The 26,372-nt window shown below is 34.2% G+C and overlaps 1 protein-coding gene across 2 annotated transcripts in view; it reads left to right on the top strand.

Moving 5' to 3' along the window:
- Positions 1-26,372, top strand: part of CCSER1 (coiled-coil serine rich protein 1) — an 848,536-nt gene that overhangs the window by 604,599 nt on the left and 217,565 nt on the right. The window lies entirely within an intron of this gene.

Below are 26,372 nucleotides of genomic sequence, written 5' to 3'. Positions count from 1 at the left end.
ACACAATATATTTACCTATTTATATGTTTGTAGTTACCATCTGCCCACCCTGCCAATATGGAAGTGCCAAGAAGCAGAGGTATTTGTCTCATTCACCAATATGCCTACCTAGTTTATAGGTAGGTGTTCATCAAACTTATTCTGTAAAGGACAGATAATAAATATTTAGGGCCATATAGTGTGTTTCTCAACTAAACTGCCACTGTGACCTGAACATAGCTCTAGACAATATGTAAGTGATAGGTGTGGCTATGTTTCAATACAATGATATTTATCAAAATAGACTATAGGCTGGATTTGGCTATAGTTGGTTGATAATATCAGGCACTGTTAATAAATATTTGTTGAATAAATGAAGCAAATATATTGAAAATAAACACATTTAAAATATGAGTATAACTAACCTAGCAAGCTTGCCTCTTCTTTCACCCTAAAATTGATAATCATTGGTTGTCTGTTAAAATGTTTGTTCTGCCCATCTTACACAAAAGAGTTCCTCATCCCATTAAAACTAAAGTATATTCTGATCTATAACAGAGTGAGGTAACAGTAGAGTCACTAGAATCATAATGAACAGTAAAATGCTGTCCTGGGCCAGAGGATAGCAAAACCCTGAGTTCAACATCAGTATTAAGTATGTTGGTTAGGTTAGTTTTTATTTGTTTAATTTAATTCCCAAACAACAAAAGTATTTTTTTTTTGGTCTTTTCACAATTATTTTTTTAGTTTTTGTATTTTGATTTGTTTGCTGTTCCTAGTTTCTGCCACAGATATGCAGTTTTATTTCGACTTTTAATTTCTCTTATTACTCAAAGATCCTCACTGATAAATAATATATGGAAGTATACATATCCCAATAGTGTATTCCTTTTTCAAACTTAGTATATGATAGTCTTATGTACTTATGATAGGATTATTATTTGCCACTCAAATTATAAAGAGGTGGGGTTTTCTAATGCAGATTGTTATGAATTGTTCTTTATGCTTGCTATATTTGTAGTTTTTCTTATACAGTCATGGGAATTAATAACACTCATGTATTTGGTAAGTGTAAATACTGTATTGGTTGGTAGGAACTGATGGCTGAAAAGATGAGTGCAAAGCAACAATGAGGCAAATATACATCAGTTCTTTGTAAAAATGGCACCTGGGGGGCCTAGGTGGTTCACTTGGTTAAACGTCCGACTTTGGCTCAGGTCATGATCTTATGGTTCATGAGTCTGAACCCCTCATCAGGCTCTGTGCTGACAGCTCAGAGCCTGGACCCTGTTTTGGATTCTGTGTCTCCCCCTCTCTCTCTCTGCCCCTCCCCCATGCATGCACTCGCTCGCTCTCTCTCTCTGTAAAAAATAAACATTAATTTTTTTAAATGGCACTTAAATATTAAATATTTTAAATTAATTATTAAATAATTTAATAAATTAAAAAATTATTAAATTAAATATTAAATATTAAATATTATTAAATATTAAAATATTCTATTTTAATTGAAATTATAGCTGGAAACTAAGAGCAGAAAATGATCCTAAAATATAGATCTAGCAATAGAGGACATATTTAAAAAGTGTAAATGTATAAGTGAATTTCCCTCTTCCTCCAACAAAGAGACACAGTGAACATAATCCTTTTCTCTGAGCTTGACAATGTCTCAAAATTTCTAAAATAATTTATTGTTTTTCTAGTCACCATCATGTTAACATGCAAGATTAAGTTATTTTGCTTTACTTACAACTCATTCTTGCTACTATGAATTAACTCCCAGCAGAAACCTAGTAATAGCTGATTAATAATAGATCATGACATTTTATGGTCATATGCATGGCTTTTCCTCAATATGGTAAATATTTTTGGAAGATATCTCCGGGGAGCAAACTCTGGAGTAAGTAGCAAAGGTGAAACACAAAGAACTCTATAGGCAAGTATTTTAACCCTCAAGATGCTGCCCCTATGTTGGAAACAGAATCAGAATTCTAGGTTCTTAACCAAAGGTGAGCACTTTGACCTTTTTTGTTTGTTTTCATTTTTGCTAATTATTGTGTTAATTATACTTACACATCATTGCCTGAGATACTTGGAAGTCTCTACAGCCCTCTAGATGGTCAAATTTTCCCTTTGATTCAATTCAGCCCGTAAGAATCTATGTACTTGTACTACATTGTTTTGGCTAGTTATGGAACTTTTTTCTCTGATTTGACATTTACCATCATGCCATTTATCAATTGAGCTAAATTGCTGTTCTTTGGGACACTCTGAGTCTTAAAAATATTTCTTTTTAAATTTTGATTGCTAGCTAATATGTACAACCCATCTAAAAATTGTACATAACTATGTGGCTACCTTTCTGTTCACTAATACCATTCCTCTCTCTTTGATTTGGTTATCAATTGCTTTTTACAAAAAATTCAGAAATGTCTTTTCCTTTAATCATAATTTAAAAAACTTTCTCAAATCCTTTGTGGAAGAATGTATCAGTCATAGTCCTGTCAATAGATAGAAATTGCACGGTGATTGAACAGAAGTTAATATACATATTAACAGACTAACAGAATAATAACAGAATTGTTACTTGTATTAGTAGATTGAGGTAATTCAGTATTAGCTAGCATATGGAAGGAAACTCTAAATTGTAGAAATAGGGGCACCTGCATGGCTCAGTCTGTTAAACATATGACTCTTGATTTTGGCTTGGGTCATGATCCATGTTTTGTGAGTCTGAGCCCCACATCAGGTTCCACAGTGGCAGTGTGGAGCCTGTTTGGGATTCTCTCTCACCCTTTCTCTGCTCCTCCCCTGCTCATCTCTCTCTCTCTCTCTCTCTCTCTCTCTCTCTCTCTCTCTCTCTCTGTCTCTCCCCGCCCCCCCCCAAAAAAAAAAAAACACATGTAGCAATAGCAGGTATGAAGAGTAGCTACTATTCTGAAGACTGAGATAAACCAACCATAGAAGACAGTATCCATGCCCAGGCTAACATCTAGACTTTGTGAGAGAGAACACAACTGTAACTCACTGAATGGCAGACAAGTTATCTTGGTGCTGCCCTGGCAGAATTACTGGAAGTCTTCCCTCTGGTCCTTGCTGGAATTCCACCCCCTAGAGTGCTGGGAATGCTGTCCATGGGGACTACCTTGGTGGAGGCACTCTTCAACAAGATTACCTCAGCAGGTTGCTGGGGAAATCTTCTGACTAGGTGCTGCTAGCTGTGATGCACTCACTACAGGAACTGGGCAGTGGGGAGGCTATGGTGCTGCAGAAGCTACTAGATGCTTCAGAAACTGCCTACACTCTAGGAGCCTACCATGAAGAAGCTGCTCGTTTCACAAAAGCCTGCTGAAACAGCATTTTGGACCAGGCAGGAAATCCCTTTCTCCTTCAATGTCACTGTAACACCTTCTGTAGGTAAAGCTTATTAACATCATGCTAGCTTACAAAATAATATTTTTTGTCCCAATCTATTTTTACACAACAGGCAATGAAAGGTAAATTTGGAGCTGAGAGATAATTAATTGACAACTGGCACACAATCCTTGTCCTGTACAAATAATTGTGGTTTTGCTTTAATTTGACTATATGTAGTTTTCAGAATAATCCCAAAGACTTTATGTACAAAAAAGAAACTGATAATCTTAAATTAGAAAAATTCATAAATGTGATGGCTTAAAGCTCTCTTCAGATATCTGGCAAATGTAGTTATTTGCCCCAAGGCTAGTGATTTGAGAGAGACCCTAAGCTGCTTTCAAGATCAAACACTTGCAATTTTACTGTGATTCAGGATGGCTTTAGGCAGGAGCAAGAGATAATGCAAGCAGAAAGTAAGAAATACAGTCCAAGGTTTCATCGTATACAGAATCAAAACCACAGCAAGAGCAACAACTAAACAACAAATAAAAACCTGAGTTCCCTCTCCTGCCTCTATTTGTATTGTACCTTTCACTGGCTTCTTCTCTGTAAGGTTAGCTTTCTTTGATGATATACAAAAAATGAAAGCTTATGCATAGGCTGAACGATTCTCTATAAAACCATACCTTTCATAGATGGTCATTATTTCTAATAATGGCCTTAATTATTAAGATTTGAAAATAAAAAGTCTTAGGGAAAAGAAAGTCAATGAGCCAAAGCAGTGCTGTTATAATTTATTAAGAAGTCCAAGAAAATCAGACAAGATGTGAGTGTAAACAAATCATAAATAAAAATCCAATGTAACATTTAAGCTAAGAATGAATTATTTCTGATCAATAAGTTATTGATCCATTTTAAAGGGCCACCTTAAGTTTTCTTTATGGTTTGTTTTAGCCTTTATATCTGAAAAACACGTTTTTAGCTATATAAGCTAATACCTATAAAGATATTTCATGAAAGATTTTATGTACTAAAATGAAAGCAACTGGGGAATGAATGTAATGGTTTAAACTAAGTATTTGATGGGGCGCCTGGGTGGCGCAGTCGGTTAAGCGTCCGACTTCAGCCAGGTCACGATCTCGCGGTCCGTGGGTTCGAGCCCCGCGTCAGGCTCTGGGCTGATGGCTCAGAGCCTGGAGCCTGTTTCCGATTCTGTGTCTCCCTCTCTCTCTGCCCCTCCCCCGTTCATGCTCTGTCTCTCTCTGTCCCAAAAATAAAATAAATGTTGAAAAAAAAAATTTAAACTAAGTATTTGAGAGAACATACCTATGTATACTCTGGATAGTTCTGAGGAATAATGTGTAATATTTCTTTTTGTGTTTTTCTTCACATTTTACAAATGTCAGTCTCAACATTAGTATAACTCTTATGGTTGTTGAGGTAAACTAAACCCAAATTAGTTTAGGGAAAATGTATTTACTCATGAAATCCAAGGAAAGGTAGAACAATAAAACAAGGAAGGGATGCAGTTCATTTATTCCACTTATACAATCGGCAAACCCATCCGAGAGGTACTTTTTCGTATTCATTATCTGCTCGATCTTCCAAAATGGGAGACCAGAAAAGTATATAGCATAGCTCCTGATCTCACTTAATTTGAAGTATTATTTACTGGAATTTAACAAATGTGTAGTGAGGTCCTGAGTATATTCCGGTCACTCTTCAAGGAGCTGAGGATATAAAAATGAGTGAGTGATGATCCAAATTCCTGTAGAAATAGTTGATTTCCAAATATGATGCTTATGACATATTTCATGGATACATTGAGATTTAATTAGGAAAGGATCGTCTTTAGTTACATGATTAGAAAATTCATGGGTTGGGGCGCCTGGGTGGCGCAGTCGGTTAAGCGTCCGACTTCAGCCAGGTCACGATCTCGCGGTCCGTGAGTTCGAGCCCCGCGTCGGGCTCTGGGCTGATGGCTCAGAGCCTGGAGCCTGTTTCCGATTCTGTGTCTCCCTCTCTCTCTGCCCCTCGCCCGTTCATGCTCTGTCTCTCTCTGTCCCAAAAATAAAAAAAAAAAATTAAAAAAACGTTGAAAAAAAAAAAGAAAATTCATGGGTTAATAGTCTAAACTGACTTACCTGTTCAAAAGGGATGTTATGGAATCTGAAGTAAATGAGTTTGGAATACAAAGCCTGAATTAAGGTAGTGAGCTAGAAGGAAAGTTTGCTTCACTCACACTCTCAAAGGGAATATTTCAAGTGGTTGTTGCTTTATCATCACTCAGATCATGCCTTGTAAGCAACTATCCGTGGTATTGTAGGTCATTGTTTACATTGCTATTCTATTTTAGGAAAACCTGTGCCACCTTCTACCAGGAAACTACACTACTTTTTTTTTTTTTAAAGTCCACTACACAATACTTCAGGCTCGAACACTTCCCTGACTTTTCTTGGCCAAAATGTAGCCCAATGACCACCAGTTTCCTGTTCTCTAAGCCCTCTGTCTCTGGAGATACTTCCTCTTCCATCCTCAGTTATGTAGGTAAATACAGCCTCTTTACCTTACTTCTTTCTTGCTGGCCAAAAAGGAGCATTCACAACTTGTTTTCATTTAAAAATTATTGCTACTCATTATGGAACTGTTTCCATCATCTCTGGGATGATTATTTTTGCTTTCATTCTCTTGATCTTACAGCACCGCTTTGCATTTTATCACAAGCACAGCTCACCACATGTCTTAATGAAGACAACAGACAAAGCATGGTTGGAGAACTTGAATACTATCTGACAAATCAATTTATGCTTTTAATTTTAAAATTTTGGTTTAAGTCTAGCTTCTGCAATAAATGTAGCACTATCAAACATAAATATTTTGTTCATGTCACTTACTCTAGCAATAATTAAGGCCGAAGGAGAGGTCTGAAAAACAAGTTTGGGTATTAAATCTTCTCATAACTGATTTCCATAGTCAACATTTTTTTGCATTTTTATGCACTATAATCATTATTAATAGGGTCGTTCAATAATTTTTACTTAAAATTATTTTTTCAGCCAGCTTTTTACCCCTGTAATGTTAGAAAAGCAATTATTTTTTCTTGAATACATGTGTTACTTATTAGCTGATTAATATCTTAATGTTGCAGCTTCACTATCAATTAGATGTGCATTAGCTCTAGATCCTAATATGATCATTAATTTGGAGCAATTTATATAAAGGGAAAGGCAATGTTGTTTGTTTTTTGTTTATGAAAGCTTTAACATTTATTAGCTGTGGTATTTTAAATATTTATTTACATTTTGCCTCCATGTCTTCATCTATGACATATGAATAATATATTTATTCATTCAACATTTTTTCACCAAATGGTTTATGTAGGAACAGTTAAGCAACAATGGATGTAGAGAGAAAATGAAACATGATTGCTACATTTAAGACACTCATATGGGGATGGCTTTGTGGTTAAACATCCAACTCTTGATTTTCTCAGGCCATGATCTCATGGTTCACGGGATTGAGCCCTGCATTGGGCTCCGTGTTGATAAATGTGGAGCCTGCCTGGATTCTCTCTCTCCCTCTCTCCCTGCCCCTCCTCTGCACTTGCTTTTATTCTCTAAATAAATAAACATTTTTAAAAAGATGCTCATATGGCTACTTCTCAAATTATATAACCTCTGCAAAATATTAACTCAGTATACATTTAGCAAAATTTGGTTACTTTCTCTCCCTTTTTAATTTTTCTCCAGTATTAATTCCAAAAGATAGCTCCTTGCTAATTGGCCTCAACGCGTTTGGTAGCTGCCTCATTATGTTTTGTTTGGATGACCTAATGTTGATTTCTAATTTCTTTCTTTTTTTTAATTTTTAATTTCTAACGCATTTGGTTTACTTAGAATTGTTACTGCTGCAATTTTTAGTTTGCAATACTATTTTACAAGATAATTTAACATTTGGAAAGTAACATTTTTAAGTTTTTGAAATTATGTTTAAATTTTAAAATCTTTAGCTTCTATCCATGTGTAGGTTCACTTAAACGACATACAGAATTATTTTGAAATTTCAAAAATGGGCATAGCAATTAAGATGAGTTTTATGGAAAATATATTTTTGATAAGTTTATTCATTCTTCTAGGGTAACATGCCATGTTTTGTAACATAGTATAATTATGAAAAAAAGACATTTCATAGATCTAAATGCAGTATGGTATAGAATTTTGGACAATGAACAGAGTTTTAAGATCTATTTCTAACTCATAATATTTTATTAACTTATGACTCTAGGTAATTCACGTTATTTCTTTTTCTTCATTTTCCATTTGTAAAATGGAAGTAATGCTATGTCAGCATGCTTCACAGGGCTGTTGTCCCCTTGAACATGGCTGTCCAGAGTATGATTTGAACAAAGCTGAAAGAAATACTCAAAACAGTTCTTTCAAAAATGGCTAAAATATAAATGAATGTCTAAAATAGCAGAACGTATCAGGCTTTCTCAGTTTCTCAGATACACAGGCTCTAAAGGCCATTTAAATTGAATAAGACAATTTGTACATATAGACCCTTCAACTTCAGTGCAAATATATAAAAGTTAAGCAGTTTCAATTTGTGATTTCCACAAAGTGAAATTATTTATTTTAAGGAAGCTAAATACTTTGTATTTAGAAATATTGTTTTCTGTAGTATTTCAGTTATTAATGTGTACAATAGTTATTCATACAGTGAAGTGACTTTCAAAGTAGTTATCTGTAAAGGAAAATAATGCATAAAAATCACATTTGTTACTTTCAGCACATCTGTAGTCACAGCAGCAAGAAAGTATAATGTGATATCACTATATAAATTAGAAATATTTTATTATAGCATTTAATCTGTGTAAGTACTCAATAGCTTACACATTTTTCTTAGCTGATACATATATGGTTTTAGGAAATGATTCTGTCCCATCATTTCCTTCTCCTCCTTTCCTGCTGTAGAACGAAGAAAAGGAAAATGGGAGGGAAGCAGGAAGAGCTGTGAGAAATAGTGGCTTTATCAGGTTGTGGGTAAAATAACTGTGAGAAAACAAGAACTGTGAGAAGTAACTGAAAAAGCAAAAGAAATTTTGGAGTATATCCATGGCCTTCACAAAGTTGTGGCACCGACTTGACATTTATGTCTTAAATAAAAAGAGAGAAGAATGAAAAGTGAGTGTCTGATTTTGCTAGTCTAACGTTTGAAGTGGCAGAAGTGACGAGTAGCCAGGAAAAATTCATATAATATAGCACAAAGAATATTGGACCAGATCTAGTACCATCCCTGATCGACTCTTTTTTTATTACAAAATATTACAATATTGACTGTATTCTCTATGCCATACTTTTCATCCCTGTGACTTCTTTATTTTCATAACTGGAAGTTTTTATCTCCTAATCCCATTCACCTATTTCACCCATTTCCCTATCCCTTTCCCTCTGCAACCACCAGTTTGTTTTTCTATTTATGAGTCTATTTCGGTTTTGTTGTGGTTTTATTCATTTGGTTTTAGGTTCTACATATAAGTTAAATTATATGATATTTGTGTGTCTCTGATTTATTTCCTTAGCATAATACCATCTAGATCCATCATGTTATTGTGAATGGCAAGATTTCATTCATTTTCTATGGCTGAGTAACCACTTCTTTAACCGTTCATCTGTCAATAGACATTTAGGTTGCTTCCATATGTTGGCTATTTTAAACAATGCTGCAATAAATTTAAGAGTGCATACATCTTTTAAAATTAGTGTTTTCATTTCCTTTGGAGAAATACCCAGTAATGCAATCACTGGATAGTATGATATTTCTATTTTTAATTTTTTGAGGAACTTGTCCATAGGGGCTGCACGAATTTACATTCCCACCAACAGCGCCCAAGGGTCCCCTTTTCTCCACATCCAACACTTATCATTTCTCATCTTTTTGATATTAGCCATTCTGACAGGTGTGAGGTGATATCTCATTGTGGTTTTGACTTGTGTTTCCCTGTTGATTAGTGATGTTGATCATCTTTTCATGTGTCTGTTTGCAATTGTAAATCTTTTTGGGGGAAAAATGTCTGTTCAGGTCCTCTGCCCATTTTTGATTGGATTATTTTTGTTGTTTAGCTATATTAGTTCTTTATATATTTTTTGATATTAATCCTTTATTGGGTATAGCATATGCAAATATCTGCTGTCAAACAAGAAAGAACTGAGGCTGCACAGCAAACCACAAGTTAATTTGGAGTTTTTAGGAATTTAAATTTGGAAGACACAGATTCAGGAGCAAATTGAAACATGTTCCAAGCTGGAGAGGAGAAAGACAGAGTTTGTAAATGAAAGCCACAGGTAAATTATTTTGAAAGAATTATGATTGGCATAGGCAAAAATAATTAGCATTGGTTTGCATAGGGGAGGTTACTTGCTAGTTGTCAGGTTGGTGTTCAGTGAAATAAGCCTTATTCTGAAAATTGTAATAGGATTGGCAAGTTGTGGTTGGCATGATCTAAAGTTCATGTACCACGTATAGTTTTGCATAAAACCAACCTCACCAAAGGCCTTCGGCCTCCATTGTAGGGCCCCTTGATGTTCCTAACTTCATTTCAGATTTTCTGTTCACACTTCTATTCGGTAGGTTGTTTTTTCATTTTGTTGATGATTTCCTGTGTTCTATATCAATGATCTCCTGTGCTTTATAAAAACTTTTTAGTTTAATGCAGCCCAGTAGTTTATTTTGCTTTTGTTTTTCTTGCCTGAGGAGATATACCTAGGAAAATGTTGCTGAGACCAGTGTCCAAAAGATTATTGCTTACATTTTGTTTTTTGTACCCCCCACCCCAGGAGTTTTATGTTTTCAGGACTTTCATTTAGGTCTTTAATCTATTTTAAGTATATATTTATGGTGTAAGAAAGTGGCCCAGTTTTAGGGCACCTAGGTGGCTCAGTTGGCTAAGTGTACAGTACTTGAATTTGGCTGAGGTCATTATCTCAACAGTTCATGACATCAAGCCCTGTGTGGGGTTCTGTGCTGACAGCATGGAACCTGCTTAAGATTCTATCTGTTTCTCTCTCTCTGCCCCTCCCCTACTCCTGCTCTCTCTCTCTCTCTCTCTCTCTCTCAAAATAAATAAACAAACTTAAAGAAAGTTGTCCAGTTTCATTCTTTTACTTGTAGCTGTCCAGTTTCCCCTGCATCATTTATTGAAGAGACTGTCTTTTCCTTTTTGTATATTCTTGCCTCCTTTGTGATAGGTTAATTGGCCATATAAGCATGGATTTATTTCAGTACTTTCTATTCCATTGATCTATATATCTATTTTTGTGCCAGGACCATACTGTTTTGATTACTATAGCATTGTAATATAGCTTGAAATCTCGGGTTATGATACCTCCAGTCTGGCACATTATATTTGTGACTCTACAGAATTTACTTTATTACTCTTTTCCTTAATCTTCTCAGGTGTAATTTCAGTCTCTTGGAAAAATGTATGAAAATATAATTTTAGTCATTTAAAAATATTTTTTACTTTTCACACTGTGAGGAAAATGTTATAGTACATGGTAAAAGTACATATTTTAAAAAGCATGTTGATTCCTTATCTTTGTCCCTCTCTTTATGGGAAATATGCTCTTTTCTTAAATTAATACTAATCATTCATTAAACACTAAGATAAACTTCATGAATTTCTGATTGATCTAAATAATCAAAATTTGTATTTAATTCTTTTCTTTGAGACATTTGTTTATATGATTGTTTTCATGCTATTCCAGAGAAAGGTATTTTTCATAAAATGTTAATTTCATTTCTAAATTTCTCATGATGCTATTATTTGTATAAATATTCTTGGCAGCAGTTCTCAAATCATTTTTCTTTATTTACCAAATTATGTGTTAATAAATATTATTTAATCAAAAATGCAGCAGAACACATCCTAAACTTTCATTAGTTTAATATGTTGTATTTTTAGGGTCTATACAAACTTTAGACTTGTAATCAGCTTAGTACACTGAATTAACTTTGGATCTTTGTCCATATTGAAATGAGTGAATGTACCTTATTAATGCAGATATTATTTCATATGTATAATTTTAGTCCTCAAATAAGTAAGACTTCACTAAGGTAATTTGTATTTAAAAATGTGATATATTTGTGAGTAAGTAGGATTGAATTTGAATAATGCTACAGCAGACTTAATGCAAGAAAATGTGAAGCTTTGCATCAAAAGGAAGTTTTATGTTTAAAAGACTACCACTGAAAAAGTGGAAAAGATAACTTATAGAAAGGGAGAAAATATTTGCAAATCACACATTTGATAAGGGACTTGTATCCAGAATATGTAAAGAACTCTCACAGTTCAGTACTAAAATATAACCCTATTTTAAAATGGGCAAAGGATTTGAGTATACATTTCTCCATAAAAGATAAACAGATGACTAGTATGTACATGAAAACAATGCTCAACACCATTAGTCACTAAGGAAATCCGAATCAAAACCGCAGTGATACCACTTGACACCCTCTGGGATGGCTATAATAAAAAAGATGGGCAATAGAAAATATTAACAAGAATGTAGAGAAACTAGAATCTTCATACATTGCAGGTAGAGTTGTAAAATGGTGCAACTCTTTGGGAAAACTTTGGCAATGCCTCAGAAAGTTAAGTATATAAAGTTAACATTTGAGCCAGTTATCTAATCCTAAGTATATACTCAAGAGAATTAAAAATATATATTCATCAAAATGTTCATAGCAACATTATTCACAATATCCAAAAGTGGAAATAACCCAAGTGGCTATCAGCTGATGAATGGATAAACAAATGTGGTATAACCATATAAGTGGAATGTTACTCAGCCATTAAAAGTAATGAAGTACTTATGATATGCTATAACATGGATGGAACTTGAAAACAGCTAAGTGAAAGAAGGCAGACAAAAGAGGGCGTATATTCTATTATTCCACTTACATGAAATATCCAGAAAAGGCAAACTGTCATACAGATAGAAAGATGAGTGGTTGCCAGAGTATTTTGGAGTTGGGGCTTGGAGAATGACAGCTAATGGCTCCTGAGTGTATCTTCAGGGTGGAGAAAATGTTTTGGAATTACATAGTGGTGAGGTTTGCACAATTCTGATTATCCTAAAACCACTGAATTGCATACTTCATAAGGGTGAATTTTATAATATGTGAATTATTACTTAAACAGTGATAAAATTAGAATGATCGAGTATTTTCTTAATTGGAATATGTATCAGGATATTCAGGAAAAAAACAGGATACAAAGAATATAATTTGAGGGGATATAATTTAAAAAGAAATTAGTTTAGATTTTTCAGAAGCAGAAAAAAATGCAAACTTTTGAACTTTCATATTTATTATTGAACACAGAGCTGTCTACTAATTATATGAGAAAGTATATTTCACTAAATCAGAAATCCAAACGCTACACACTGAGGGATGTAGTGTGTATTTAAATCAGTCCCTGAGGGTTTGTAGTTTATGATTCTAATACATAGATTTCAAAAGCATTAACACAATACTATGATGTATAATATCATACATATCACACATATCATTATCATGTATAATGATTAATGTTCCAGTACACACATATACTACAGACACACAGCTAAGAATTACTCTACTCATTTAAGTAACAGGGAAGTTATATTTTAGGGTAAAAAATACTCTTGTAAGTTCACAGGCTTAGGAATTTCCATATTTTCAAAACACACCATTGTAGCAGAATAGGTTGTTTAGTATTTTTGATGAATTCTATATTTTGTTTGAAGTCAGAAGGTCCAACAAATTAACTATTTAATCAAGTGTTACTGAGAAAACATAAAACATTTTTTGAGGTATTATAATTCGATTCACTTGTAATTTCCAATAATAATTTTAATTTGAATATTTTTTTAACTTTCTAGCACATCTTTTGAATATTATGCTCATGTGACCCTCGAGATAGAATGTATAACTATTATTCCTCAATTTTTACCAATGAGGAAACAGAGAAAATATTAAATATAATATTGCATATTCGGATGGTTTATTATAAAACCATGATGAAAACCACAGATACCCTAATATACCCCACCCATTTTCTTATCCTGTTTGAATAGTATTGATTGAAGAGTGGTGTTGGTGGAATGAGAGAAGGATATGTATGTGTGTATATATATATATATGTATATATATATATATATAATGTATGTATATATATATATAAAATTGAACAATTAGATGCAACTTCTTATAATATTTTTTGTTAAGTAGGATTTAGAGATTATAAGAGATTCAAGATGTTCTCAACATAAAAATATGTTATCAATTAGATCATGTTACCATATGTACTTAAAAAATATCTGGGCGGCTGCTGTGTCCTCAAGGCTAATAATTATGTAAGTTAGAAACAACACACCATATGGTTCCTCCTCCCAAATGAAAGCCAGTTACTCTCTAATGAAGCATTTCAGTAGAGCATTTTGGCTCTTTCCCAAATAAATTCAAATTCGTTTCTTTTTAGGAATGACTACTGATCTAATGATGGCCCTGGGTTTTGGTGCCCCCTCTGATGCCTTACGTAACTGTAAATCTGATTCTACCTTTTAAGACAATAGACTGTCACAGTGCAGTGCTCTTACTTAGTTTGCCAAACATCCCTTGGTAGAGAAATCCCTTACCATCTCAAGATGATATTATGGCACTTTTACATTACTCCAACTATGGAGACTTTCCCCAATCTCCTACCTTCAAGATGGAAATTGGACAGTTGTAACAAGGACACACAAGGTGTTGTTTCATGACAGAAGTTGCAGGATAGAGATGAGTCTCCGTTCTATGTTAGGTAGCTCAGCCCCATAGAAAACACAATTACTAGTGAGCATATTGATGTTCTCAGCAGATGCCTATTTTGGAATTGAGGCCAGTATTTGCCACATCAGTGAATCTTTTCTACCTTTTATTTACTTTTTTAAATTGTAGATTTAAAAAAAAATGATGTTTATTTATTTTTGAGAGACAGAGTGTGAGCAGGGGAGGGGCAGAGAGAGAAGGAGACACTGAATTCGAAGCAAGCTCCAGGCTCTGAGCTGTCAGCAGAGTCCGACGCAGGGCTCGAACCCACAGACCACGAGACTGTGACCTGAGCTGAAGTTGGATGCTTAACCAACTGAGCCACCCAATGCCCCTAAATTGTAGATTTAGAAGATAGAAACTTGACAGAGCACTCTAGTAATAAGGAACCCTTAATAAGGGTGCTGTGTGATATTTTTGCGTTTTAGAGAATACCTGGACTTAACATTTCCTCTCATTTTATTGTCCTTAGAAATTACTTAACATTTATTCTTTTTTTTTTAAGTTTATTTATTTATTTGGATAGAGAGAAAGAGCCAGAGAGGGGCAGAGAGAGAGGAAAGAGAGAATCCCAAGCAGTCTTTGTGCTGTCATTGCAGAGCCTGACACAGGGCTCCAACCCAGGAACCATGAGATCATGATCTGAAACTGAAACCAAGAGTTGGAGGCATAACTGTAACCAACGGAGTCATCCAAGTGCCCCAACATTTTATTCTTGTGAAGTACAGTAAATTCCTGAAATGTTAAACACATTCTTCATGGAAATTATTATTTTCTTCTCCTCACCAGTTCAAGAACTATTGTCTTTTCTATGAGATAATACTTTTGCATCTTATTAAATGCTAATGTAAGAATATATGATCATATATTTTCCTATCATGTACTCCCTTTTCTTCCCTTTTCTCATTTTTTCACAGCAAACTGTTTTACTTAGACATTTTTAACAATTCAGTATAATTGTAATTTTTGATAAATGTCAGCTATTGTGACTATCCCAAATAGAGCTACACATTTGAAACTTGTAACATACTCAATCAGCAAAAAGGAAAGAATGAATGAAAAAGAAGAAAGGAAAGGGAAGTGGAGGGGGGAGGAAGGGAGGAAATCAACGCTTTTTAAAATCTTCAATTCCTGAAACTTGATGCATACATTTTTCTCTGAGGAGTGGAATTGTAGTTGTACAGAATAATGATTTGTCGTCATTAAACCACCAATTCATTTAGCTGACCAAGAGAATTTCCTCTTGACCAGACTTCCTGCCCTGTCCACCTCTGTGTATCATGTTTTTGTGAGTTTTTCTCTACCATAATGATCTGTGCTGGGATATCACTTTCTTGTATCAGAGGTCTTAGTCTCCATTTTCTCTTTGTGAACTTCTTTTAGCTCATCCCACTAATGTTTTAACAGGTTTGCTTGCTTCCTCCTATATTTTTCACAAACTGTTGTTTTCTTGTCATATTTACTTCTTATCCTTGATTTCAGTATGCTTGCTTAATGCTTCCCTTCTGTTCCCAGACCTTAGTGTTCAGTATTTTTTTTTCTATATGCCTCTGTGATAAAGTTGCTTTTTTTCTGCAGTTTTTGTCAGAAAAACATTTGAGTTGGGTTTGTTGACCTTAAAAATATGTTATTTTACCAGAGAAAATGGGCTTATTTAGGAATATCAGAGAATTGCGATTTGGGGCAAACAAGCTATGGCAAAAACCATAGGCTGGTCTAACAAAAAAGGAGAACATAATTTTATGGAGAAGGAGGAAGTTGGAAGGGGTTGTTTTGAAGGAAAGTCTGTTGAAGAAAAGCAGAAGTTCAGTGATGGATAGTTTCTCGTTGGCTGTGTTGCTGGAGTAGTCAGTTTCTTTAGGGATGCTGTGTATGTCTTTGTTGAGGCCTAAGATTGATGATTCTTCCTTGTTAATGATTCTTCTTTTTGGTCTGTAATTGACAGGTCCTCTTGTAATCGTGGTACTGTGTGAGAGCTCCCCCTTCTGGCCTCATGGCTCCATTTTAGTGAGGTTTCTCTATTAAATTTTTCACAGGTTCCAAGTGAATAATCTATAGATGCAGTAACATTCCCTGAAAATCTATGAGAGCAGAGAGCTTCTTTCCTAATCATTGTTGTTCTAAAACCAAGGCACGATGTCTGGCCCAGTAAATGTTTGGGCCTCGTCTATAGCAGGTCAGATGGCATACCTATTTATGGCATGTTCAACATTCTTGTTGGCTATAAGTATCACCAGTATCTTGACATAGACTGTGTTACAGAGGGCATGCAATTAATGACATTTATGCTACCTGGGCTAGAAAATCAAAAGATTTTGGCTACTACATATTAAGAGATAATTTTTTCCAGATGCCTCAAAACATTTTGAAGTTGTAAGACCCATGTTTTTATTTTTAACCTAACCTTTCATTTTCATGAATACAATATATTCTTTGTGAAATTATGAAAAATAAATATTCCTTTGTAGATATACTAATTGTACTACAGACAGCTCAGTTGCCCAAGGACATAGACGTATACTGACAAGAGCAAGCTAGACTTTGTCTTCTGATCCTTACTCAAAAACCAAAAGATTTTGCTGTAGTTACAATGAAAGATAGAACATAAGAAAATAATAAAAAATAAATGTCTCTTAATTTTCTTTAAGGTTATTTCAACTTGATGTAGTTTTATTTTATCAGAGCTGACCTTTTGAGCAGTGAAAAGACAATATCACCCCCGTTGAACATTAATTCATACTAATTAGATGTTAGGAAGTCATGTGACTGCAACAGCTGAGCAAACGGACATATCTGAGGAGATTTTAAAATGTGTACCTTCAGGGGCGCCTGGGTGGCGCAGTTGGTTGAGCGTCCGACTTCAGCCAGGTCACGATCTCGCGGTCCGTGAGTTCGAGCCCCGCGTCGGGCTCTGGGCTGACGGCTCAGAGCCTGGAGCCTGTTTCCGATTCTGTGTCTCCCTCTCTCTCTGCCCCTGCCCCGTTCATGCTCTGTCTCTCTTTGTCCCCAAAATAAATAAACGTTGAAACAAAAAAATTTAAAAAAAAAATAAAATGTGTACCTTCAGACTCTGATATATCTGATACCTTTGCTGGCAATTTGCTGTTGGCTGGGAAAACACTATTGTTTAGACTTACTATCTCATACACTAGGCATCTAGCAGACATATGGTACATCAGGAACAGAGTGATTTATATTATCTCTTCCTAGCATCATACCCACCTCTTTGTTTTACCTCTCTATATAGCTCTCATGATCATTTCAGTATGAAAGACACTGTAAGTCATATATGTAATAAAATTTTTAGGGGGCAATTAACAACAGTTCAACTTTGTCTTCTCATTTCCTTTATTTTCCCATCTGCCCTCCATACACATGCTTAAGTTATTACTTTCCCCTTTCTCATTTAAAAACAAGAAGATTCCCCCTTCTTGCCAATGGCTAGTGCTGCTATCCTTATAAAACTACAGATAATTAGAAATTACTTACTAATGTGACTAATTTGCTTTGAGGAAATATTTGAGCATGTTATAAATGAGTTAGAAGTTGAAGTAATGAAGCAAATAACAAAGGCAAAGACGCATTAATCTTATTTTACAAAAGGTCTTTATAGTCACATCCCAGAACAGGGTGTCTGCAGATTAAAGAAAATTAACATAGAGGAACAGTGAGATTGTTTGTACCGGCATTATTCAAAATGTGTACCCACAATTTGCAATCTAGTTATCTATCCCCTACCACCTTGTCAAATACTTTTTATTTTTCCTGTTAAGGTAACCCATCAAATTTAGACTTATATGTTAGACTACGAGTTGAATCTAGCAGAAGAAATTTCCTAATAGATGAAAAAGCCTGTGATCATGCCATTTCTTAAGATGCCATGGAATTAACCACAGTTTACATATGATAAACACCACTCTCACTTCTCCATTTTTTGTCACCTAATATATTTAATTAGCTGGGTTCCTTTACACCCATACACCATTCCCCTTCCACTGTATTCTATTCCATATTCCATACCCCATCCAGAAGACTTTTTTTTTTAATTTAACTCCAAGTTAGTTCATTAACATGTAGTGTAATGATGATTTTAGGAATAGGATTTAGTGATTCATCACTTACATATATAACACCCAGAGCTCATCACAGTAAGTGCCCTCCTTAATGACCATCACCCCTTTTGCCCATTCTCCCACCCAACACCACTCCAGCAACCCTCAGTTTATTCTCTGTATTTAGGAATCTCTTATGGTTTGTCTTCCTCTGTGTTTTTATCTTATTGTTGCTTCCCTTCCTCCATGTTCATCTGTTTTGTTTCTTAAATTCCACATATGAGGGGCGCCTGGGTGGCGCAGTCGGTTACGCGTCCGACTTCAGCCAGGTCACGATCTCGCGGTCCGTGAGTTCGAGCCCCGCGTCGGGCTCTGGGCTGATGGCTCAGAGCCTGGAGCCTGTTTCCGATTCTGTGTCTCCCTCTCTCTCTGCCCCTCCCCCGTTCATGCTCTGTCTCTCTCTGTCCCAAAAATAAATAAAAAACGTTGAAAAAAAAATAAAAAAAAAATTCCACATATGAGTGAAATCATATGATATTTGTCTTTCTCTGGCTTATTTTGCTTAGCATGACACACTCTAGTTCCATCCACATTGTTGCAAATGGCAAGATTCCGTTCTTTCGCATTGCCAAGTAATATTCCGTCGTATGTACTCTCTATCATTTATCTTTTGGATAAATACCTCGTAGTGCAATTGCTGGGTTGTAGGGCAGTTCTATTTTTAATTTTGACCTTTGATGGCTTATTATTGCCAATATGTGACACCTAATAGGCAATTCATAACCAAACCTCAGAATACCTTAGAAGTGTTAACCTCCTGCCACACACTCCTATGCACTCTTACAACAGCTCACTGAGAACAAAAAAGCTGAATTAAGTGTAAAGCTCACAATCTTTAAGAGGCTTATAAATATTTAACTTTTAATTTTAATAAACTTATTAAATATGGATTTTCTTAATATACCCACGGGAATGCAAAAATTTGTATTCTAAATGACTAACCAAAATTCATTATATTAATTTTTGAAAACTAAAAAGATGTCTAAGTTTTTATTCATATTTTATATTTTATACGTATATTTTAATTCTTTAATTTTTCCAAAATTAATTTTTATGTTCAATATTTAACAGACGTTAATTTTCAGATATTTTTCTTCAATTTGTTAATATTTGAGTTATTTAGCAACATGCTGTTTTTCAGTTGCACTTTTCTGGGAAACTTTAGGTAGGATGTAAAATAAAGATTACCACAGTGTTGAACAGAACTTCTTCCAGATAGATTTGTCCAGCAGCGCCTGGGTGGCTCAGTCATTTAAGCATCCGACTTCGGCTCAGCATCCGATCTTACAGCTCGTGGTTTCGAGCCCCACTTTGGGCTCTGGGCTGACTGCTTGGAGCCTGGAGTCTGTTTCAGATTCTGTGTTTCCCTCTCTCTCTGCCCCTCCCCACTCACACTCTGTCTCTATGTCTCTCTCAAAAAAATGAATAAACATTAAAAAAAAAAAAAAAAAAAAAACAACGATCTGTCCAAATATATATCAGTTTGAATCATGACCTGGCATTACTGGTAGGGTAACTCTGGCTTTATTACTTAAATTCCCTGAATCACATGTGAAAATGGTGGCAATAATATATACTCTCTTGTGTGTTGCAGGGTTGAGCTAATGCATGTAGTTAACCTTCAGTCTATATGAGTTATCATCAATGATGATGGTTATTGTTTAAGCTTAAAAATATATATAAATAAGTATTTTATTTTCTTAGACTCGGAAGGAACATGAAAATTAGAAATAGATGATGATATAATACCAAAGCAGATATGGTACTATTGAAGTAGTATTGAAAAAAATCAAAGCCAACTCAACTTGTTTTCTAATTTTTTTTAATAAGTGTGTATTTAAATAATGCTTCCGAAGACTATACTTTCAGGGATCATTTGTATAGTTTGTTAAATGATGCTTCAAAAGTAGAATTAAACATTTTTTCCTCAGTAATTTAGATAAATATTTTGAAAAAAACTACATGTACCTTTGAAGGTGAAGATAAGAAAAGGAAAGAGGTAAAAAGTATAATGTTAACTAAAATCTGAAATGTTCAAAATATAAAGTTTTGGGGTACCTGGTTGGCTTAATCAGTTAGGCACCAACTCTTGATTTCAGTTCAGGACATGATCTCATTGTTCATGAGCTCAAGCCCACATCAAGCTGTATGCCTGCAGTATGTACACTGCTTGGAATTCTCTGTCTCCCTCTTCTCTACATTTCCCCTCTTTGTTCTCTTTCTCTCTCACACACACAAAAATAAATAAACTTAAAAAAAAAAAACAGAACTGCTTTAAAAATAAATAAATAAATAAATAAATAAATAAATAAATAAATAATAAAATATAAAGCTTATAATAACACAGTTCTAGTTGGTCTCATTTTTAGAATACAAATTATAATGAGGTTACTTGCATATTGTCAAGGTTTGTTTATGTGTGCATATATGTGTGAAATACATATACACATATATATATATTTTTAAGTTATTTTGCAGGTATTTGAAAAGCTTTCCCAAGTGTGAAATAATATTTTTCATTTTACAATATAATTCACAAGAAAGGAACCAGCAGTCACTTTGGGAAATGACAATCATAGCAATAATATTTATAGTATCTAATATGTATTGTGCTTTTACCGTGTACCAAAAGTAATCCTATAATCCTCCAATGTACATAAAAGTGTAATTTTTATAATAATTCTAAAAGCTTTATTGGCACTATTTCATGGTTGAAAACACTAAGATTAATATGTTTTAGAAGTGATATAAACATAGTAACCCTTTAATTTTTTTCTTAAAAAGAGCCTTAAATTTATAAAAGTATACATTGATATCTGTATTTCTACAAACAGGTTCTTCTCATCTTCTAGATGAAAGGCTGCTAGGCACATGTGAAGTATTGTATTTTATAGCCTTTTCTAAACTCAAGGAGGTATTTTTGGCAGAGTTAACACTAGACTACTTAATAGTGATGAATGTTTGCCTTTATTGGAAAGTAAAGTGTAATTTTAATAAGCAAATAAAAATATTAAACTTCATATGATAAATTAATAGCAAAGAACAGAAAGCTGGACCTAGCAAATTTTTACATTAAATTTTCATTACAGTATTACAAGATGGTGAAGATGCTTAACTGACCATGTCACTTCATTTGGAAATGACTGAAATTTTATATTAATGTGGTATATATGTATACTTCCAGATGGATACTGAGGATTATCTTCAATACAAAAAAGGATCAAATTACTGTTTATCAACTTCTGTGGTTTTATGTTGTATCGATACATGAAAAGTTTGATCACTATGATCCTATATCTATAAAACCTTAAGTGATCATTGTAGCTTCCACTGATATTTCTCTCCTGTAATTTATCAACTATTTTATGGTTGTATAGTTATACTAGTAATTTTTGTACCATGTGTTATTTTTCTCTTTTTAACTAGGCGGCACACCTCTGGAGTATAGAGACTGTATATTTATGCTTTTGTTTTTCCCACAGGACTTAAATAAATTCTCTGCATAGTAGATGTCTAATAATTTCCTAATTCAGACTATAAACAATAGTACTTGAGTATAAACTTTTTGGCTAGACCCTTATTGTACTATAATGAGTAATCTCTAAAATTTTAACAAATATTAAAACAAGATATCTATTGTTAAATATTTGCTGTACTGTCCAAATTCCTCAACTAGAACTCAGATTTTCTTAAAGGCTTTCATCCAGTTGATGTCTCTGCTTTTCATTTTTGGTCTTCCAATTCTTATAAATACCCAACCAAAGCCCTTAAAATATTTACTTTTAGCATTCCAGGCAGAGCTCTAATACTAAATGATTCATATTCCGATGCTCAGATCATTATCTTTAAAAATGTTATTAGGCCCTGCATGACAGTATGCCGTTTGACCAATAATCCTGTTGAATATGCACACAAAATGTTAAGTGATAAAAATAGCTAAGTAAAATGAACATATCTGCTGAAATGTATATATGTAAGTGGGTATGTTTTTAAAAATTTTTTTTAACGTTTGTTAATTTTTGAGAGAGAGAGAGACACACACACACAGAAAGAGTGGGGAGGGGCAGAGAAAGGGAGACACAGAATCCAAAGAGTCTCCAGACTCCAAGCTATCAGCACAGAGCCCAACTAGGGGCTCCAGGAAACGTGAAATCATAACCTGAGCCGAAGTCGGACGCTTAACTGACTGAGCCACTCAGGCGTCCCATAAGTGGGTACGTTTTTAAAGAAAAAAAAAAATGGCAGTGAAATGGTTACAGCAAACATTCAGGAACAAACACCAAATGCTAAACTAATCATTGGAGTGCCTTGACTTTCTTATACTGGTTCCATTATTTTGTCTGCCCCTCATTAGTGACAGATGGCATGGGTTAGGGTCTCAGTGGGCTGTTCCCATATTTCAGACTTATCAAGATACCTTATTTAATAACCGCGTTATTCAATTTCCAAAAATGCAAGCAAACAATTATGTATAACACTATGCTACTAAGTATGTGTTAATAATTTAGTTTTCAAACTTTAATCTGTTTTCAAGGTGAAAAAGAACGCTGGTGTAGTGAAAAGTGAATGATCACTTCATGTTTGGCCTTCCTTCCATTTTCGACTTAAAAATTAACTATGTACCTAGTCAGAGGTATTGAATAATGTTTCCTTCTACCTAAAATTGCTGTTGAAGCTTTTTTTTTTTTTTTTTTTTTTTTTTTTTTTTTTTTTTTGCCTTATACACTTCCAGTTATCTCTAGGGACAGCTTTGGGTAATATTTTAAGTTACAAAAATATTTTCTTATGATATGATTACATAAATCCTTTATCTACAAACACAAATCATTCAAGGGTTTTGTATTTGAAGTTTTCAAAATAAGCATATAAAGCCAGTGGCTATGTAGCAAACGTCTAAACTTCTTTTTTTCCTTATTCTTGTAAAAATATTTTATGTCTTTCAACTGTAGGAGAGGTGTTTCTTTCTATAAAGAAATCCCACCATGAGGTTTCTATTTTGATAATGGTCTTGTGGATGGGGCATTTGGCCGGGTCATCAAATGATCTATATCTTACCAGCTGTACAGTTTCCCCACTGCACCACCTGCCTTCCCACCTCCAGACCTTGAGAAAGTCATTTAACTTTATTAAGTACCTATTCCTGTCTTTACTTAAAAGTGCCATGAAAAATAAATTCAATAAATGCTTATAACTGACTTTGAGTAGTATTCATAGGTTGAGATTTTTTTTTAAAGGGAATAACATCATCTCTTTGTGTTTTTTTGCTCATCCTATTTAGCCACTTAACCCAATTCCCAACTGGAAAGAAAATCTGTATCAATAGATCTAGTTATCTAGGTCTATAACTAGTTCTATTGATATAGATTTATGGGGTGTTTTTTCAGCATCTTGAGCTTTCTAATGATGTATGGCATGGAGCAGCCTGCATCAGCTGAGCCACTTGTACAATTGTGTTGTGCATCATGTCAAACATAGAAAAGGAGGGATGATGAATGAATACCCTTTTGTTTTGGTGGTTATTAAATGTCTTCACTTTCATACAATGAGAAATTTGATAAACAGAGTTGAGCTTCATGGTTAATGACATTTCCAAATCCTAGAATGTCTGTAAATAATGGAGTAACTTCATTATAAACAATGGAAGATAAAACAAAGAGCCTCTCTTCCTGACACATGAGAATAAATTACTTCACATCTCATCTGTATTTAGAGAATGATGTTGAAGCCTCTTCATTTATCCTCTGATATACATTTTTGGATAAATGATGGTGGTCTTTTTAAACCTGAAGTCCAAATGGCTTAATACGATAAAATATGTGACATTTTATAGGCATTTTGTAATATGTCTTACATGTCACTATATTGCAGTTACATATAATATCAATTATTCCCTAAGGTATTATGTAGTTGTAGATCATAAACTTTTTGCTTAAATTAAACATCACAGCTGGTTGCTTTAATTTGATGCATTATGCCACAAATGTTTCAACAGCTTGAGTAAAATGAGCCATACTGCAGATTCAAAAGAAGAGCGAAGGTCAACGCACATGAAGCCTAGTCATTTGCAAATTTTCTTTGGGCATATTAAAAAGCATTCTGCAGATTATAGTTTAATGGAATGTAACCAAAAAAAAAAAAAAAAAAGAAAACAGTAACTATTGCAATGGTGTTTTACATAGGAAAGCAATACTATAAATTCTTAGTTTCATTTTAGTGTTTACAATAGCATTTTTTTAATAATGAATATTGTGCTTTGAGAGTGGTGTTTACTTATTCCATTTTGAGGCCTTGCCTCTTTCAAACTTAAAACATCACTAAGTCTGCAAAGGAAGGCAGTTAGAAGAAAAGAAAGACAGGAATGATTGCCTTCCTTCTCATCCTCTACCCAAAAAGTGCCTCCCAGCCCCAAAAGACTAGAAAACTGTCTTTCACTGATTATTTTTGCACTCCAGAAGTCTTTAGCTAAGAGGATTGATAATAATACCGTTAAAATTATCATTCATCATAACATAAACCCAATTTTAAAGCTGTTGTGACTTCAAGTATATTCTTGAGCCCATAGTAATTGGCCCTAAATATTATTGTTAAGGCAATTCATAAGTTAAAATAGTCATCACTAATGAGCAGAAAATAGTCTCCCACATTATGTATCAGTAACACAACCAACATGAAAGAAGTTAGTTGGTTAATACTGTGGCATTTCAAGATGTGATAAAAAACATTACTTCATTAGTCATAAAATTATAGCATTTTAAAGCTGAAAGAGAACCAGAAGATCTCTGAGTTCTCAACAGTCATCTAATCATCATTTCTCTGTTCAGAAACACTAGTTGTCCTTAATGAGTAACTCTCATATTACGACATTTGGAGCCAAATCAAATCCCATCCATATGCCACTAAACTATACTCAGTTCCATGCACTCTGATCTGGCCAGTGTGTAGTGTGTGTATGTGTGTGTCTGTGTGTGTGTATCTAGCCAGTATTTAATGTAATGTTCTTCCTTTCAACGTAGCTCAATTATTATCTCCTCCTAGAGTTATCCCAAATCCTTTCAACCAAAAATATTTTTTTATTGGTGTATCTATAGAATTTTATTAAGGAATTTAAGTTATGTGATTCTTTTAGTCTCATATTCATTATTTTCACAGTGAGAGTAAAAATAAAACTCCTTTGGTTCGTGTATCTATCACTCATCTCTTCCTCAGCTCACCATTCCTCTTTGTACCTAATGTATACAGAGGTGAATTACATCATTGTAATCTAACACTTTTCTTTAAACATATGAGGAAATTGAGTTTCAGAGATTGTATTTTCTAAACACAATAAAATAGTATTATCTCTAGGATCAAAAATTCATTTCTGGCTCACCATACATAGTTGCCTCATAACATATAGGTGAAAAGTGTGCTCTGCTTAAAGTTACTGATACAAGTTTGGAACTATAGGTTTTGACGTGCTCAACTCATCTTTCATTATTTTTAGGAGTAAAAAACATGGCTTGACTGCCCTATCTCTTGTCTTTTTCAAGCTGTCCTGTGGACCTGCATTTCTGTAGTTGATTTCAGCATCAGTAATAATCCGCCTTACCTCACCTTGCCTGCAACTTGGGAGAAAGTATAATCAATTGAAAAGATTATGTCATTTCTGTATAGAGAAACCCAAATGTGGTCATGTTCCAACTTTGCATTTACATTTCAGTTATTTTTGGGTCACTCTTAGTCCCATGCCTTTGCACAGGTTAAGAACTCTCTTAAGATAGGTATTAATCTTTTCTCAATGGAGAGGCATGTATACTCTGGAGGTAGATGTTCTGGGTTTGAATCTCAACTATGCAACTTACTAGTTCTGTGATTTTGAGTAAGGCAATGAAGTCATCTGTACCTATGACTTCTAATGTGAAAATTATAATAGTGTATAATAATTGTGAGATGAGTGAATTAGTAATTGTGAAGCATTTAGAATACCATATGTGTTTCTGCTAGTGTTGGCATTTTCTTACAATTGAAATGGCCATTTCATTTCCTTCCAGACATAAAAAAGAATGCTTTCCAAGAAAAGGATTCTTCTTTCAA

This window comes from Lynx canadensis, chromosome B1, assembly GCF_007474595.2.
Source record: "Lynx canadensis isolate LIC74 chromosome B1, mLynCan4.pri.v2, whole genome shotgun sequence".
Lineage (NCBI taxonomy): Eukaryota > Metazoa > Chordata > Mammalia > Carnivora > Felidae > Lynx > Lynx canadensis.
This window is presented reverse-complemented; position numbering and strand designations above follow the sequence as displayed.